This window comes from Chiloscyllium punctatum, chromosome 15 (genome assembly GCF_047496795.1).
Source record: "Chiloscyllium punctatum isolate Juve2018m chromosome 15, sChiPun1.3, whole genome shotgun sequence".
NCBI classification, from domain to species: Eukaryota; Metazoa; Chordata; class Chondrichthyes; order Orectolobiformes; family Hemiscylliidae; genus Chiloscyllium; species Chiloscyllium punctatum.
The window spans coordinates 29,303,234-29,318,265 of NC_092753.1; positions in this window are offsets into that span (position 1 = coordinate 29,303,234).

The window sequence follows — 15,032 nt, forward strand, 5'->3', positions numbered from 1 at the left end:
GAAATTGTGTGCCAAAAATCATTATACTTAAACACGAGCGACCAACAGTGGACCGTGACCCTAGAACAGGCCATCATCATCAAACAACACAAGACATCATTCACATTTAATTTCACCCTGGCACTGACATGATTATGCCTCAGGGGCCAGTTGCATAATTAATGAGTTGGATTGCTGAAGATTGTGTGAGAAACCATGGCCCATTGTGAATGTCCTGCTGTGCATCTCCCGAACACAACACTCAGCCAAAATAATGGGAAAGCTTGGCTCAGTGTGGTTTAAGAGCTGCCACCAAATCTGATGTAGGCAAAGCTTAATTCTCCTTTTTTAAAGCCAGACACATCCATAACAATCCTGCCAGGCAGACTGTGATCAGGTAAGTAATCACTGTCCAGAACTGAATCGGGAAGTCTATGTTCCATTGTGTTATGATTAGGATGAATCTAATGTTGATGCATTGTATGATCCTAAAGAGACAACAGGGAACCATCTATAATGAATTTAAACTGACGTGCCAACTGCAGAAGCACTTGTGAATGATCAAATGTAAACGAAATGGAAACTGAAACAATATTATTTCACAACAATACTTTGTTTTTGCTCATAACCCTCCATCAAATTTTTCAAATGAATGTACAAAACAGTTGTGAGATTTTAAAGCAACTCATTTACAAATCATCTGACCTAACACGTTTTTGATACATACTGCACTTGTAACAAGAGTCAGGTCCACTATCCACTTCCTGTCCCCTCATGGGCATGGGAAGATGAGCAAAGATACACTGCTGAGGCAATGTAATGCTCTGCTCAGGCCACATTTGGAATGCTAGTCTTGGAGGAGGCCCAGGGGAGGTTTACAAGAATGATTCCATGATGAAGGGTTTATCATTTGAGGAGTGGTTGATGCCTGTGTCTGTACTCGATGGAGTTTAAAAGATGTTGGAAACTCACAGAGTACTGAGATATCTGGATCGAGTGAATGTGGAGAAGATGTTTCCATTAGTAGGCGAGACTAGGATCTGTGGGCACAGACTCAGAGTGAAAGCATGACCTCTTAGAACTGAGATGAAGAGGAATCTCTTCAGCCAGAGGGTGGTGAATCTGTGGAACTCTTTGCCTCAGAAGACTGTGGAGGCCAAGTCTTTGAGTGTATTTTGACAGAGACAAGATGGACTTTTGACTAGTAAGGGGATCAAGGGTTATGAGGAGAAGGTAGGATAATGGAGTTGAGAAACATATCAGCCATGATTTCTTATGGTCTAACATTCTGAGAGAAACTGATCCATACCAAAGAGTGTAAGATCTGAATGAGGGAGAAATAGCAGTAAGTGAATTACTCTCTCGTTGCTCAGCTGCCCTTAATTCTTCAAGAAGGTACTGCCATGAAAACACTCCCGACTGGAATTTGATGTCAGGGAGAGAATTTCATTTTTAGAAGATATAACCAACTCTCTCAAAAAAAATCTAATTCCCTACTCCTTGTCTCCATAGTAACTCTTAGCCTGGACAAACATTGAGATGGCACCATCTGGGGCAGAGTAAAGCAGAAGTTTTTTTTATTTGGTTTCATTGCTGTGACAACTGTGAATACCATTGTGAAGACCAATAATCGTTAAATACTGGAGTTCCTGAGAATATCCTTCTATAGATTTACGCTGCTGTTCATTGACATCCATTTAAAGGACATACTGTCTTGTGTGGGTACACTACGTCAATTTATAAATACCCTACATCAGTCTAAATATTCCATGAACAGTTTTCCAGTCAATCATCAGCAAGAAAAATTGAAAGAGTAATTACAATGAATTGCACTAAATTTTTTTTAAAAATCATAAATAAATATCTGATTGTGGGGCTCTGGATAAATCAGTTTGAACACTAGGGGGATCCAGTTGAAGAAGTCGTTGTAGCTCAGTTTTTTATCTGAACAAAGGAAAGATATCATGTTTCATTCCTATTTAACGTTGTGATTTACAAGCTGACAGACAGATTTGGGAAGGGGCGGTGGTGTTGGGGGGGGGTGGGGGGTGCATGTGGTTTTCCAAATTGATAATTTTTCAGCAAGTGAAAAGCACAGTGACTTTGTTCGAATGCATTAAATGAATAAATCATGAGATCAATACAAACAAAATGAAACAACTGCAGTTGGACTTGTTCAGCATTACAATATGTCAGCAGCAAAATGATCGTGGAAACAGACCCTTCCCTTACTTATATTTAACACGAGAAACCTTTGTTACTCGCTATCTGCTGCATGAGTGTCTTCAAAATGAAATTAATTAGGTAGGTATTGTTACTGTACTAGGCTCAAGCATATTGTGCTCTCTGTTGCTACTGGGGCTCCTGCTACTACAGTACATTGTTAGTGCATTGTTTGCAGCATCACATCTTCAGTCCTTCTTCCTTTAGATTCTGCAATAGATGTGATTTGTAAACCCACTGTGGCATGTTTCTCCATGTCCTTTAGCCATTCTCTTCCACCTCTAAATGTATTTCAATATGCATATGTGTGACGTTTTGATAGAAAGAAAGCCGTTACATATTATCAAGAATTAATAAGAATCTGAAGAGGATGTGGAGGAGGGAGCACAAATAAATCACTAAAAATAAGTGACAGCTAGCGGGGTTTTGAGAAGATTTGTAGCTTAGGTTGAGGTCCAGGATGTAAGCTGCTCGCTGAGCTGGAAGGTTCGTTTTCAGACATTTTGTCACCATACTAGGTAACATCTTCAGTGAGCCTCCGGATGAAGCACTGGTGGCATAGCCAGCTTTCTATTATGTCTTTAGCCTTCCTTGGGTGGTGATGCCATTCTGGAGGTGATGTCATTTCCTGTGGTGACATCACTTCCTGTTCTTTTTCTCGGGGGTGGTAAATGGGATCCAAGTCAATGGGTTTCTTGATAGAGTTCTGGTTGGAATGCCATACTTCTAGGAATTCTCATGCGTGTCTCAATTTGGCTTGTACTAGGATGAATGTATTGTCCCAATTGAAGTGGTGTCCTTCCTCATCTGTATGTAAGGATACTAGTGAGAGTGGGTCATGTCTTTTTGTGGCTAGTTGATGTTCATGTATCCTGGTGGCTAGTTTTCTGCCTGTTTGTCCAATGTAGTGTTTGTTACAGTTCCTGCAAGGTGTTTTGTAAATGACATTAGTTTTGCTTGTTGTCTATATAGGGGCTTTCAAGTTCATTAGCTGCTGTTTTGATGTGTTAGTGGGTTTGTGGGCTACCACGATGCCAAGAGGTCTGAGTAGTCTGGCAGTCATTTCAGAGATGTCTTTGATGTAGGGGAGAGTAGCTAGGGTTTTTGGACGTGTTTTGTCTGCTTGTTGGGGTTTGTTGCTGAGAAATCGGCAGACTGTGTTCATTGAGTACCTGTTCTTTTTGAATATTTTGTATAGGTGATTTTCCTCTGCTCTGCGTAGTTCCTCTGTGCTGCAGTGTGTGATGGCTCATTGAAATAATGTTCTGATGCAGCATTGTTTGTGTGTGGTGGGATGATTGCTTCTGTAGTTCACATATCACATGTCATAATGTCATCTGACTGCCTTAAAGGTAACTTGTCTACCTAGTCTGCAATAATGCAAATTCTCCTCTTTTCTATTTAAAAAATGGAATGCATTTCCAATAAACATGTAAAATCAAATATAGACATTTTACTTTTACATATCATGGAAGCACTTTGGTGGATATATGAAGTGACCAGCTCTGTTGGACAGTTATCATGCCTTGGCTGTGTAACTTCACTCTGCGGTGTGCTTTCAGTCATCATAAGTGGATGTGTATCATCTGTCATGAATATGTGCTTGTTGTCTGGCATTGACAAAGTACTCTCAGTATCCAATTCATCATCCTGCATGATGGAAGATGAGTCATGTATGGTTTGCATACACCGCCTATTTCTTCCCAGGACTTGATCATTGCTTGTTACACTTTTGTAGGCTGGACACAACAAGGTAGTATTTTTCCATGAGTCCACTTTTTGTATGGTGCTGTTCTACGTTGGGGTAACTGTCAGAATTCTCATGGACTCTTTGGACCAGTTTCTTCCTTCTTTCCAACAATGTGCCCTGTCCCTGTGATTGGGTGGCAGGAATGCGGGAAGGGATAACTGTGAGGATCGGTCCTCCAACCATGAGAGTTGTCAATAAGAGTAAGCCATTGCCTCAATACGTAGTATGTAGATGCTTCCATTTTCCACTTGACAGTTGTGGATTTTACAAGACTATGAACAGTGCATTCCGTGAGACCACGGGGCTCAGCATAATGAGGAGAAGAGGCAATATGTTGAACAGCCCATCTCCTGCACATCTTGAAACAGTACTATGCATTCTTTCAGATGCAATTATTTGAACAAATGGAATAAAGTTAAGACTTTGTGTCAACTGCTGTTGCACTCCAGGTGTCTTTGATTAGAGGAACGGGGCGCTCAGTGGTTAGCACTGCTGCGTCACAGCACCAGGGAGCCAGATTTGATTCCAGCATCGGATGAGTGTCTGTGTGGACTTTCCATATTCTCCCTGTGTCTGTGTGGGTTTCCTCCAGGTGCTCTGGTTTCGTCCCACAGTCCAAAGATGTGCAAGTTCGGTGAATTGGCCATGCTAAATTGCCCATAGTGTTCAAGGATGTATAGGTTAGGTGCATTAGTCAGGGGTAAATGGAGGGGAATGAGTGTGGGTGGGTTACTCTTCAGAGAGTCGGTGTGGACTTGTTGGACCTAATGGCCTGTTTCCACATGGTTAGGGATTCTATGATTAGTGGAATGCAAAGAAATTTTTTAAATTGGTCAGTGGCCAGTATGAAGTCGTGTCCTTGGATATGGACAATGTCAGTTGCAACCTTGCACTATGAATCAGAAGGAATCTCTTGTGGAAGGAGAGGTTGCTAGATTTTTGAGCTTGATGCAATTGATGCAATTGATGAGTTCATCAATGTCCTTATTAGTGCCAGGCCAATAGATAGACATGAGTGCCAATCGTTTCTTTGCCCGTGTGACCAATATGTATATGGTCTAGAGTGTCTTAATGAAGAGTTTCTGAAATAACCACTTGGTTTCCTCCAGAAAATACATTCATAGAGAGTCAGAATTTGTCCCTGAATGGTCAGGAGGAACCTGCTTGTTCAGAGACCCATTGAAAGTATTTAAATCACCCTGGAATGATGATCTTTTTGAGTTATTGCAGCTAGGCATCATCTGGCATAGTTGGCTGAATATGTTCTGCTTGGCTGTAACCAGCTTGTACCAGATCAATGTGAAGCCTACTTTGCAATTTGGATTTAATAATACATATGTAAGTCTTAAAGAATATCTTTGCTTTCATTAGGGTTTGGAAACTGACTGACAGAATCAGAAATCGTTATTTGGCAATCTGGTTTGTGCTTCTAAATTATACCCCAGAATCTTCAAAAGAAATTTTGGAATCATAGAATTTCATTTGGGAGTGGTTTCCAAAGGATTATTTCCAGCAGTTTGTTGTCAGTACAAACAATGAAATGGCTTATTGAATATATATGTACTAAACTGCCGTATTCCAAAACTCCAGCAAGAATTTCTCATTCAATATTGGTGTCATTTGCTTGAGTGCTGCAATGATATTGGAACTACATGCAATTGTCTTGTCGGTCTGCAGTAAACATGCTCGAAGGTCTTTCAGGGATCCTTCTCCTTCCAATCTGGAAATCTTGCAGGAATCACAACAATAAAGAAAACACTGGCTGGACAATAAAATATTTTTGTAAGATTGGAAAATATGTTGATAATGTTCCTACCAAATGCGTGGTGTGACTTTGTGGAGAAAATCTTGCAGAGGAGAGACTTTGATCGCAAAATTCAGAATATATTAGAGATAGAGTCATAGAAATGCACAGCACGGAAACAGACCCTTTGGTCCAACCCATCCATGCTGACCAGATATCCCAACCCAATCTAGTCCCACCGGCCAGCACCCTGCCCATATCCCTCCAAACCCTTCCTATTCATATACCCATCCATATGCCTTTTAAATGTTGCAGTTGTACAAGCCTCCAACACTTCCTCTGGCAGTTCATTCCATACATGTACCACCCTCTGGATGAAAACATTGCCCCTTAGGTCTCTTTTCTATTTTTCTCCTCTCACCCTAAACCTATGCCCTCTAGTTCTGGACTCCCCCAACCCAGGGAAAATACTTTGTCTATTTATCCTATCCATGCCCCTCAGGATTTTATAAACCTCTATAAGGTCACCCCTCAGCCTCTGACACTCCAGCGAAACAGCCCTAGCCTATTCAACCTCTCCCTATAGCTCAAAGCCTCCAACCCTGGCAACATCCTTGTAAATCTTTTCTGAATCCTTTCAAGTTTCACAACATCTTTCCGATAGGAAGGAGACCTGTATTGCATGCAATATTCCAGCATTGGCCTAACCAATGTCCTGTACAGCCGCAACATGACCTCCCAACTCCTGTACTCAATACTCTGACCGATAAAGGAAAGCATACCAAATGCCTTCTTCACTATCCTAACTATCTGCAACTCCACTTTCAAGGGGCTATGAACCTGCACTCCAATGTCTCTTTGTTCAGCAACACTCCCTAGGACCTTACCATTAAGTGTATAAATCCTGCTAAGATTTGCTTTCCCAAAATGCAGCACCTCGCACTTATCTAAATTAAACTCCATCTGTCACTTCTCAGCCCATTGGCCCATCTGATCAAGATCTTGTTGTAATCTGAGGTAACCTTCTTCGCTGCCCTCTACACCTTCAATTTTGGTGTCTTCTGCAAACTTACTAACTATACTTCTTATGCTCACATCCAAATCATTTATATAAATGACGAAAAGTAGAGGGCCCAGCACCAATCCTTGTGGCACTCCACTGGTCACAGGCCTCTGGATGAAAAGTTGAAGAAACAGAGAACACCTTTGTAATTCATCTTTATCTTGAGTGCAGCCATCTATTGCATGTCTTCCAGTTTGGTAGGATCAGATTGAATCCAGTTTGATGACTGGAGTGATCCAAAGTAATTATTTTGATTCAGGTTGTTTTAACATTTTTGCCATCAAAAGCAAGACCATGTTTCCTTGCTACTGCCATGAGCTAATGAATGTTTGTGTCAAGCTCACATCTGATTCTACCAAGGACTGACATGTCATCTGCTATACTGAGCCAACCTGGTAGATTCTCAATATGATCTAGATGTTGTTGGAATATAAGAGGTAAAAACAATGACTGCAGATGCTGGAAAGCAAATACTGGATTAGTGGTGCTGGAAGAGCACAGCAGTTCAGGCAGCATCCAACGAGCAGTGAAATCAACGTTTCGGGCAAAAGCCCTTCATCAGGAATACAATTTCGCTGCTCGTTGGATGCTGCCTGAACTGCTGTGCTCTTCCAGCACCACTAATCCAGTAGTTGTTGGAATATACCCTAGCTAGCAGATAACCCAATTGGTGAGCTGAAAAAAGTGACATCTACCAAAAGGTTATCAATTCCAATGACTCCGAGGCAAAATGCATGGACATCGAGGATAGAAAGATGCGTGGCACCTAAGAACGAGTGAGTAGGCTGTGTAAGGGTAGGAATCATATAGAGGTGGCCTTTTAGTGCAAATTCAGTGGCCTTGGATCCAAACATGCAGTGCCATTTATCTTTGAAACACAGATAATAGATTTGCACCGATGGTATTTTGGAGCATGGAATCTAATTTTATACTTATCCTGAACGTGAATATTGCACTTGTGTGGAGTGTTTTTGCTGAGTTGTAAATCATCTTTCAAATATAATATTTTATCACCTTTAAAATTGGTGATATCATCAGATATTGATAGAGGTTAGTCAGGAGAAGATAGACACAATGTTGTGGCCTGGAGTCGTTGGTGTTAGAACAGATGTGTTTTTAACCTCATGGATCATAACAATACTTAGCGCCATGCACATTAGTAGAATAATAAAAGCTTATCCCACTGTTTTGATTACCTAAAAGATGTCTGGTGTCCATCCCAAAGGAGCTGTATTGATAATGCCAAGACAAGGGATGTCAGATCTATTATAAGATATCAACTTATTGTGTGTACTCCACTAGTTTTTTTTCAGTTTTCTAAGTGGATCTCATGTAAGGTGCATAATGAGATAATATTAGCACTTGCACCAGTGTCAATTTTGGTACATAGTGGATCTTGTTCACTCATTCAGGCTAGGTCACTTCAATAAAGGTAAAGTCTTCCACTTTCCTGACAGCACCCATGCAGTTTGTCAAATTGACCACAGGTATTGTCTGACTGGAGTTTGTAAGCTGTGATGTTGCCGATACCTCTTGAACATTGTTCAGATACTTGTATGCCACATACAGAACGTTGGAAATTTCTTTCATCTGGCTTATTGGTCAGCTCTTCCTTAAATGCTGCCTTGGAGCATTATGTTACACTTAGGTTTCTCTTGTCAATTGGATTTCTTGTATGTTTAATCTAATTTCCTCTTGTTGAACATTGCTTACATATGTCAAAAATGCTTTGGTGGGTGAGAAGAGCTACATACCAGCGAAGTTTTGAATGGTTTACTGATCCTTTTGATGCTGCAATAGTAGTTGTAGAATCAAGTATCTGAAGATACGGCTGGCCTAAAACATACATCCTACATTTAACTGCATCTCTGCTATAATCTCTGAATTTGCCTAGAAAAGTTTTCCTGAAGGAATAACAGTTGTAAAAGTAATGACCAGTTCCATAAGCCTTTCAGCTGAAGCAGCATTAGTAAAATCGCATTCCATACATTTATATCAACACCCTGCCTATGAATTGGTCAATTGCTTCACCTGATTATTACCAGTGCTGTATGAACTCAAATAAGTATATCTTGAAATTGACTTAAGCTTTATGTTGGTCTCTTAAAGCTGGAAAACATTATTCAAATCTTTGCAGTCATTGTTACAAATACATAAGAAACTCACTGTTCTTAACCCTTTGTTTCTCAAAGCAATGTGGAGTTTGACTGCATCCCTTTCCTTATCAGATATTTGTTGATGCATGAAGCAAAAGTTTATTCTTTTCTTAAATAGCAAATATTTTAACAGGGTATTAGTGAAATGCCAATCCATGCTGAGGTGTTTGCCTTCCATCTTTACTTTTTTCTTCTATTAACTTTAAAATGTCAGTATAACAAGTTTTGCATTGCACTGTAATATCATTTCAGGTTTTGATGTTGGTTTCTCATTCCTTTCTTTAACCTTGTTACAGCTGTTCAAAGTAAAAGAGCAGTGTCTGAATGTCTCATGATCATGCCACAGAGATTGGAATGATTTCTTTATTGTTGTCATGCCATCTCTGAAAAACACATTGTCAAAATGGACCGACATCTGCACGCAGATAAGACCTTGGTAACACAGACGGCATTTTTTAAAAATTCTGCATTGCTGCCTGTGCTTTGCAAGGGGGCTCATTTTATGAGATTGGAGTTGTCCTGCACCTTTTGCAAAGCTTCCATTGTTTTGATATGGACCAACTGTGGCCTTGAAAGTTTCTTTAAAGAGGGAGCACACACAAATGTTCCTTGTCTGTTGAGGTTACCGTGCTTCAGAACAGGTTGGAGGACTTTGGTCCTGGATGGTTGGTTGTTACCTTCAACTCACACACATGATTAATGCCAGTTAGGAAAAGCCTTCAAAACTGCAACAGCTATTGCTATCTTTTAGAACAAACTAGCTGTCACCATCAGCTGCCACCATGATGTGGTTCCTTAGGTGGATCATCACTGCCAAGACAAAATGGCTTGAATGTTCCCTATATGCCAACTCAGGTAATATATACCATAAAGACTGAGTTCTTGTTGACGCAGATGTCTTGAAGTTTATTGACAATATTAGTTATTTGTACTTTATAAGATCTCAGTTTTACACACAGTCTGATTACAACTGGCGACCTTTTCATTGGCGACCTTTAAGCGGCATTTGGATAGGTACATGGATGGGTGCTTAATCTAGGATAGAAGTTCGGCACAACATCGTGGGCCGAAGGGCCTGTTCTGTGCTGTATTGTTCTATGTTCTATGTTCTATGTTCTAACTGTACTTACTATGAAATAGAACAAAAATTTAGTCATTGCAGCTGCCTACAGCTGACTGGCACTGGCATGGCTGACCACTGGAGTTGAAATGGATACCTTTATATTGGAAAGTATTGGCTGTCTTCAAGGTACAGTGTATATCTGGCCTGGAATCTGTGGGATAATAGAATCGGGACTAACACAGGTTAATGATGGCATAAAAGCAAAACCAAGCTCTAGGGTTTATTTCTGGACAAATAAAACAAAAGTAAAGAAGTTATGTTAAACTTGTAACAAACCTTGAAAAGACTGTATCTGAAACACTACATATAATCCTTCACCTGACAAAGCAGCAGCACTCCAAAAGCTTGTGATTTCAAATAGACCTATTGGATTATAACCTGGTGTTGTGTGAATTCTGACTTTGTCCACCTTAATCCAACACTGGCACCTCTATATCACATATAATCCTGATCAACATATTAAAAATAGAATTTTGAAGGACTTGAGAGAGTGTGGATAAACATTTCGAAGAATTGTACTAGTATCCAAGGGGATAGGGGTAAGAACATGTCCAGATGGAGAAAATGAACTATTTGGTTCTCTGGTGTCGTGAAAGAGAAGGCCAGGAGATGATCTATTCATGATCTTTAAAATTGTAAAAGGTTTTGATACAGTAGACACAGAGAGAATGTTCCCACTGTGGCGAAGAGCAAAACTAATATATTATAACAAAATAAGACAGTCAACCAGGAAATAAAATGGGGAATTCAGAGGATGATTTTGTACACAGAAAATGATGAGAATGTGGAACTTGCCACTGCATGGAGTGATTGAAGTGAAGTAAATAAAGAACTGGACATCTTGGAGAGCTCAATATATGAGATACATAATAATTTCAGTGATAGGCATTAAATCAAACGCTGAACAAATCAATACACTTCTGTACACCATTTGAAAATAGCTGATGATGTTATAATGCTCCAACAAATTCGGACCTTGAAGAAGGAGTGAAACCTAACATCCAGATCCTTTTCATAGTCTCTGTGACAACATCTATCCTATCAATGTAACATGTAATTAATTGTTAACATGAAATAAACTACTTCTTCTTCAATGTAACAGTCTCTTCTGTAAATAGTTTTCCTCCACCACAGAGGATCTGAATATTCTTACCCTTAAAAAAGGGCAGTATACATGCCATATGATGAAATGCACACTCAGTTTAGCTGCACATACAATTCTAGACAACCCAATGTTTCATCTCCAAGCTTCCTGAAGGTTTTGACTGATGCTGTAGTTCCATTATATCAATCAGTATTCTATTTCATTGGTTTTTTTTAATCATATATGAAACAAACCTTGAATTTACATTAACACAAAGCCTCTAAAGCCTCACAATGCAGCTCCTAAGTTCACATCACCACCTCCAATAAAGTCATAGAGTCATAGAGTTGTACAGCACAGAATAGACCTTTCAGTCCAAATCATCCACACCGACCAGATATTCCAATCTAACCCTAGTCTCATTTGCCAGAATTCAGCCAAGCCCCTCTAAACCTCTCCTATTCACATATCCATTCAGATGCCTTTAAATGTTATAATTGTGCCAGCCTCCACCACTTCCTCTGGCAGCTCATTCCATACATGCACCACCCTCTGCACGAAAACATTACTCCTTAGGTCTCTCTCACCTTAAACCTATGTCCTCTAGTTTTTGAATTCATACCCTGGGAAAAAGACCTCGGCTATTCACCCTAGCCATGCCCCTCATGATTTTATAAACTTTTATAACGTCAATCCTCGGCATCCGACTCTCGAGGGAAAATAGCTCAACTATTCACCCTATCCTTATTATTCAAACCTCCAGTCCTGGCAACATCCTTGTAAACCTTTTCTGCAGCCTCTCAAGTTTAACAAAATCCTTCCTATAGAAGGGCAACCAGAATAGAACACAGTATTCCAAAAACATGAAAGATGTGTAGGAATATTGAGTGCAGAGTAGCAATAGTTAGGGGGAGCTTTTCCCAGAGGGTGAAGTGTAATTGCATAAACAAAAATTGATAAAACCTTATTTTATGTTGCAGAACCAGAGTGAAAGTTAATGTTTATGAATCTGTGATATAGTTTGATATTGAAGACAGCTTTGTTTCTTATGGTTAATTATGACTTTCAGTTTTTAATTGACTGATAGATTATGGCAGTTTCTTTTCAATTAACAGTATTGCAAATCAACTTAACATTGATGTGTTCAAAGTAACTGTCAATTGTAGAAATGTTTTATTTATGTAATTTTTAATACAAAGTTGAAGGGGTTGACAATTGCACAAAAAATGAAATTGAGTTATTGCGTTTTCTAGATTTGGTCTCATTAAAGACCATTGCCTTTGATGTTGCGTCTTTGAAATATTCACCAAGAAATTTTGCTAGACTAGTAGTTCAAACTGAAGTACACTTGCCACTTGCTTTGTTCCTACATAGAGAAAGGTCAAAATTTCACTTTATTTCAAGCCTTGAATTCTGACACATCAAGAGTGGTTAATTTTGCAAATTTTTTACTCAGTCACTTGCTAATGTTACTGTCATATTAACCTTAAATCAAAACAATCAAAATGAATTTAATTTAAAACATTGATTATTTTAATTCTACTTGTCTTTTCTTGCTCATTTTCATCTTTGCCATTCTCTCTCTATTTATTAATATTATTTTAATTTCTATCTACTCAATGCATCTTTAAAGGCTTTCACTTGGGCAAAATATAAACCTTCTCATTCCAAAACATAGCAGAACTAATCTTTATAATGTTCAATGCATTGCTATTTGATTCATATAAGAAGCATTAGTCCCTTATTAGCATATTCAAGGTATGCATCTCCATTCACTGATCCAATATCACACCAAACATATGTGGAAACCTCACTGCTGAAATCGGACCACTTTCTGCCCTTGTTCTGTTTACACTTCCAATGGACAATGACCTAGAATCTCGAATCCTGGAAAAATAAGCCTTTAACTTTCTGTTAGAATAAGGGAATTCATCGTGTTCTGATTTACTTGCCTGAATAATTCCACTGGAGAAATGAGCAAGATTAAAAATTGCTCTAATTCCTGGATAACCACAAACTAATGCCCACAGCTTAGCACTGACTCCCACCAACATCCCCGCCCCAGCCTGACCTGATTTGATACAATCCAAATTGTCTTTGACCCAACCTGACCCAACCTCCCTGTCAACTCTGCAAACAAAGCCCACAGACCCAACTATCTCTGACACAGACCCTCTCTGACCAGACACAACCCTGCCACTGATGCAGACATCAACTATCGACAAATCCCACTCCCCAATCCCTTGGCCCGGACCTTCTTACCCACCCTGACCTGACAACACCTAACGTACTTGCCTTTGACCTGACAATCCCAATCTGATTCAACCTCACCATCTGATTCTTCCCTACCGACACCCTAACATATCTAACATCAGCTCAAACTTACCACCTTACCATGCCCTACCCAACTTGACTCTGCTCTAATCCACCCTACCCCCTCACCTATCTTTCATCCTGCATACTTACCTGTGGCCTAAGCCTCACGCCCCTCACCAACTCTCCTACCTACCCATCCCTCACCCACCAGTCTCCCAAACTCCTCACTCACCAGTCACCTTAACCCCTCACCCTTACACACTTGATTTCTTCCTTTAGCTTTGCAATGGGACATTTAAGCTATTCACTTATGGGAATTCAGTAATTATTACTGAAACATAGCGCTGATAGTTTTGAGATAGATCTAGCAATTCAAGACTGGACATCTATGGGCTGCTGCAGGCTCTCGGCAAACAGCATATTTTCAACTCTACCATTATCATCAAGCCAGTGGGGTCAACCGTGGTTCAATGGTGAGTGCAGGAGGGCATGCCAGGAGCTGCAGTAGGCATACCTGACAAAAATAACCTGGTGTCAATCTGGTGAAGCTAAGACAGAGGGCTAATTGCATGCCAAACAGCATAAGCAGCAAGTGATCGACAGAGCTAAGCAACTCCACACTTTTGAATCACATATAAGCTCTGCAGTCCTGCCACATCTGGTCATGAATGGTGATGGACAATTAAACATTTCACTGGAGGAGGAGGTTCCACAAATGGTCCCATACCCCATTATGGAGAAGCCCAGCACATCACTACAAAAGACTAGGATGGAGCATTTGTAGCAATCTTGTTAAGTGGATGATCTATTGCAACTTCCTTCAGAGATCCCCAGCATTATCAGTGCCAGTCTTCAGCCAATTTAATTCACTCCACAGGATATCCAGAAATTGCTGGAGGAACTGGATATTGCAACATTAAGGGTCCTAACAAAATTCCAGTAACAGAACTGAGGACTTGTGCTCCAGAACTTGCTGCTCCCCTAGCCAAGCTCTTCCAGTACCATTAAACACTGGCATCTGCTCAATAATATGGAAAATTACCCAGGTATGTCCTGTACACAAAAAAGCAGAATAAATCTAACTCAGCCACTTACCATCCCATCAGCTTATTCTCGATCATCAATGAAGAGATGGAAGGTGTTAGCAACAGTGCTACCAAATAGTACCTACCGAACAACAACCTGCTCATGGATGACCAGCTGGTGTTCTGCTAGGGCCAATCAACTTCTGACTGTGTTACCACCTTGATTCAAACATGGGGGAAAAAGCTGAATTACAGAAGTGAGGTGGAAGTGACTGCCCTTGACATTAAAACCAAATTTGACAGAGTTGAATTTCAGTCACCGCCCAAATGCAGCAAGACACAGATATGAGCTGACAAGTGCGTGTAATATTCATGCCACACAAGTGCCAGGCAATAATCATCTCTGATAAGAGATAATCTAGTCACTGCTACTTGACATTCAATGGTTGAAATTGCGCTGCCAACATTCTGGCATTTACCAGTGACCAGGAACTGAACTGGACCAGGCAGATAAGTACAATGGATAAGTACAAAGCAGGTCAGATGCTCAGAATTTTGCAGCAGGTAAC